This window comes from Amblyraja radiata, chromosome 22 (genome assembly GCF_010909765.2).
Source record: "Amblyraja radiata isolate CabotCenter1 chromosome 22, sAmbRad1.1.pri, whole genome shotgun sequence".
Classification (NCBI taxonomy): domain Eukaryota; kingdom Metazoa; phylum Chordata; class Chondrichthyes; order Rajiformes; family Rajidae; genus Amblyraja; species Amblyraja radiata.
In genome coordinates this window covers 14344505-14349301 of record NC_045977.1, presented here as the reverse complement: position 1 = coordinate 14349301, position 4797 = coordinate 14344505, and positions in this window count along the sequence as shown.

Sequence of the window (4797 nt, the reverse complement as noted above, 5' to 3'; positions counted from 1 at the left end):
GGAGTTTCGTTTGAGCCTCATTGAGGTTCAAATGACATGTAATAAATATTGATTGATTGATCATTCTTCTCAATTCCAGTGAATCATCCTTCTAAACTCCAGTTTCAATTAAAGTCCTTTGGGTAAACGGAATAATTCAGAGCCTGCTCGTACGATGTTTAAATGTGTCGCATGTCCTCAGTTCAGGGTTGATTGTCTTGGAGAAGTCTTGTGGACAAGAGGAATGAATACCATTGGGCCTCGCGGGGTCAGCAACAAAGGAAACAGACCTCCCAAACGGAACCGAATCTTGTAAGCAACTTGCTAGAATGGAATATTAAAAACGGCTGTGTCTACGATGCTGTGCTTGACTTGGCTCCTCATGTGTAGAGGGAAATGTCACTGAATAAACAAACTGCCACAAGAGTCCGCCTCCTGTCTGCTGCCTTAGCTGTGGGACCCTCCCACGATCGCTAAGTACAACGGCCTCAAGGCCCTCCTCTTACACACTTTCGGGCTCAGTCGCCGGGACCGTGCCGCCCGCATCTTACACATGGACGGTTTGGGGGATCGCAGGCTGTCGGTCCTCATGGCCGAGATGCTCGCGCTGATGGATGGCCACCACCCGTGCCTGTTGATCGAACAGGCTTTTCTCGAGCAGATGCCTGACGATGTCCTCCTCATGCTCGCCGGCACGGATTTCTCTGATCCTCAGCAGCTCGCCGAATGGGCCGACGAGTTCTGGATAACCAAGCATCAAGATGTCTGTGCCATTAACCACGTGTCCGCACCAGCGCGTCTTTCGCCTCGGCAGGCCCGCCAGGAGGCCCCGCCCACGTCTTCCAGCGAAGAGCCACAGCAACGTCCCGGGACTCACGGTAGTCACCGTTGGTGTTACTATCACCTCCGCTACAGCGCGGAGGCTTGACGCTGCCGCCCACCCTGTACGTTTCAGGGAAATGCCTCGGCCGATGGTCTGTGGAGGCGATCGAGATGGGCCAAACAACCGCCTCTACGTCCGCGATCGTCAATCCGGCCGCCGTTTCCTGGTAGACTCCGGTGCGATCGTCAGCATCCTTCCCCCGACCGGCAGTGACACTCGTGCTGGTAACGGGAGCGACATACGAACGTATGGCACGCGGACCCTTGCACTCACCTTCGACTCCCTCCCGTACAAATGGACTTTTATCGTGGCGGACGTCGCTCAGCCGGCTGCACCATACGACCACCTACCACCCGCAGGCTAATGGGCTGGTGGAAAGTTTCCATCGACACCTTATGTCGGCGCTGAAGGCTCGGCTTACAGGTCCGGACTGGGTGGACCAACTGCCCTGGGTCCTCCTTGGCATTCGCACCATGCCTAAGGAAGATTTGGCTGCTTCGTTGGCCGAGTTCATGTATGGCTCGGCCTGGGGATTTCCTGCCTGCCGCCCGCTGGCAAGTCGTATCAGCCCCGGCGTTGCTGGCTGGCCTTCGTGAACGGGTGAGCACGTTGGTCCCCCCGTTCCCACTTCCAGGCATGGTTTGTCCGTGGTGCATGTGCCCGCGGTGTTACAACAGTGTGCCTATGTTTTCATCCGCAGGGACGCTCACTGCTCGCCATTACAGCGGGTCTATGAAGGGCCTTTCCGGGTGCTGCGAGGCAGAGTCGCCACGTTCACGTTGGACGTAGGTGGCCGGGAGGTGTTCGTCTCCGTCCGCCGTCTTAAGCCCGCCCACATGGATGTGGACAGCCGTTGCTACACCGCGACGTAGAGGTCGTCCGCCGGCCTTTCCGCCCGTACTGAGTAGGCCCATTTCACCCACCACTGTTACATCTGCTTTTTCGCCTGCTCCCGGTTTTGTTTCGCCGGCCCCCCATGTTACGCCCGTCCCACGTTCCGGTTGTCTCATCCAGGTCCCTGCTCGGTTACGTACTTCGGGTTCTGGGGGGGGTGGGGGGTCCCTGTCGCGGCACTTGCTGGTGCCCGCAGGTAATCGAACCCTGCGGTCGGGTGCTTCGGTCATGTGACTGTGGGGAGTGGCTGTGTGTTTGCGCGCGTTCGGGGCGATGCCCATTCAGTCGTTTTCAACCACCATTGTGGTTAGACCATTGTATTGGCTGGGTTCTGTAGTACCGTTGTTTTCGTCATTTCGCTAATAAAGCTCGTTTTGGAAATCAACCCTCGACTCAATCCGAAAAAATATCTTATTAGAAACAGGAAGCTATCTTTTCTTTTAAAGGAAGTTGCCCAGTATTTTGGTTTTGTCAATGTAAAACGAATTGACCCATTCAAATAAAATCAGCCTTCCAAATCAGAAATGTTATTAATATTTTAACTTAAATAAATATGGAAAACGGTATTGTTATTCTATACAAAGATCTGTGTGAATGAAAGAAATCAAATCCAAAGACACATGCAGCGAGATAATTTAAAACAATATAAAGATACTTAGACTAAGACATTGCAACTGTGGCTTTCGAGAGACTTTGGGTGCTTGTGTAATATATTTGTACTGTTTCAGAAGACGTTTAATGAGATGCAAAATAAACCAAGCTCTTAATTAGCAAAGTCACTCATTTGAGATTTGATATTATGATGGGATGCGGGGGAGACTATGCATAATTTTGCTTATAAACATTTGTGGACTCTTTTGAGTCCTTTTGGAGAGATCATTATCTAGAGGTTGCAAACAGCACTACATGAATGCAAAGATTTTTCTGCATGTAGATGATTTGCTTCTCTGCATGTGTTTGCCCAATTACAAACACTTGAAACAATGCACGGACTGAAGCATTGAGGTGCTGTTGTGTAAGGGAGATCACTCCAGTCTTTACGCTTCACTAATTGACGGTTTGACTAAACTGCATTTGCTAATTCCTCTCTGTAAATTCGTGCAACCATGGTTACGTTCTCCTTTTGCACGATAAATGATGCAATAATCCAACGACATTCTGGACATTCTTAAAAATATGCAAAGTTTACAATAAATCAAATAAATAATCACACTTTCAATGAAGATAGCCTCTAATTGTGAGAAGGCAGTGGAGCTGGCACACATTTCAGGAGAGACAAAAGCTACATTCTGAAAGTCGAGACATTCACAACAGTCAGAACCAGAGGCTGTGGGAAAATCTAAAAGAGCAATGGTGTGGCATGCTGTAACTGAATTGAATAAAACCAGTTCAGTGAACACGAAATAGGAAGGAACTGCAGATGCTGGTTTACACCGAAGATGGACACAGAAGGCTGGAGTAACTCAGCGGGACAGGCAGCGTCTCTGGAGAGAAGGAATGGGTGACGTTTTGGGTCGAGACCCTTCCTCAGACAGAGTCAGGGGAGAGGGAGACTAGAGACATGGAAAGGTAAGGTGTGAAAAAAACCAGATCAAAGCAGCCGATGGTCAAGGAAGTGTAGAATGGTTCAGTGTTGACTGAGGGGAAAGTGACCAGGATAGATATAATCAGTAAAATTAATCAGGAGGACAGTGAAACTAGTCAGACAACTAGGGTGGGGGAGGGACAGAGAGAGAGGGAAAGCAAGGGTTACTTGAAATTAGAGAATTCAATATTCACACAGTTGGGTTGTAAGCTGCCCAAGTGAAATATAAGGTGCACCCATGACCACAACATGAAGAAGGAACTGTATTCTGTAACATTCTTAGCCTTGGGTTGTCACCAAAGGTGTTACAGTCAACCCAGGATGCCAGTCACTGTTCCAATTTAGAGAGCACAGCAGACAATTTAGAGAGCACAGCAAAACCCCAGAGAAAGCAATGTGATCATATTACCCCTGATCGGGTAATGCTGGTTGACCTGTAATGTCACCCATTCCTTCTCTCTAGAGCTGTTGCCTGTCCCGCTGAGTTACTCCAGTATTTTGAGTCTATCTTCAATGCTGGTTGAAAGTTCACTTTGGTCAGGACTCAAATAGCGATTCTAATCTTTGAAATGGCAGTACTCAATCACTTACTCCCACCTGAAAGAGTCTCAGTTTAAGTAATTGAGGCAAAAGTCTCAATTGAAAGCAAAATATACGCATTTGCGAGGTCATTTTCAGAATTTTGAATCCCCACAAAACACTTACAATAAATGGACCGCTTTGCAGAACATGCCACTGCTGCAATGGAGAAATTGAGATCATCAATTTCCACACAGCTAGCAAATGTTGAGAAATGCATTAAATACCAGAAAAAACCCCCAAAGTGCTGGAGTATCTCAGCAGGTCAGGCAGCATCCCCGGAGAACATGAATAGGTGACGTTTTGGGTCAGGGCCCTTCTTCAGACTGGGGATGGTCGACCCTCATGCTGTATCCACCAGATGGCAGACACGTCCCGCAAAAATACACAACACCCTCAATACAGAATCCTTCCGCCCAGATACACGTCTTATACCCGAGTTAAATGAAATAGAGGCTCCGAGCAAACAGCATACACACAGGAATAAGCAATACAATAACAAGAGTGCAAAACAGCAGGATGGTGCAAAGTCTGTGGAATAGGACTTAAATCAACAACTGGTTTGGAAGGAAGGGCAGATGTTTGGTTTATTTTGCATCTATTTAGCACCTTACATGTCACAAGAATAGACATATCTTGTGTCTATACCGAAGATAGATACAAAAGTACTGGAGTAACCCAGTGGGTCAGGCAGCATTTCTGGAGAGAAGGAATAGGTGACATTTTGGATTGGAACCCTTCTTCAGATATGGTTCAGACCGGCTGTCTGAAGAAGGGTTCTGACCCTATTCCTTCTCTCCAGAGATGCTGCCTGACCCACTGAGTTACTCCAGCACTTTGTGTCTAACCTTAACGAACAGCTCCTTGACTCAGAGGC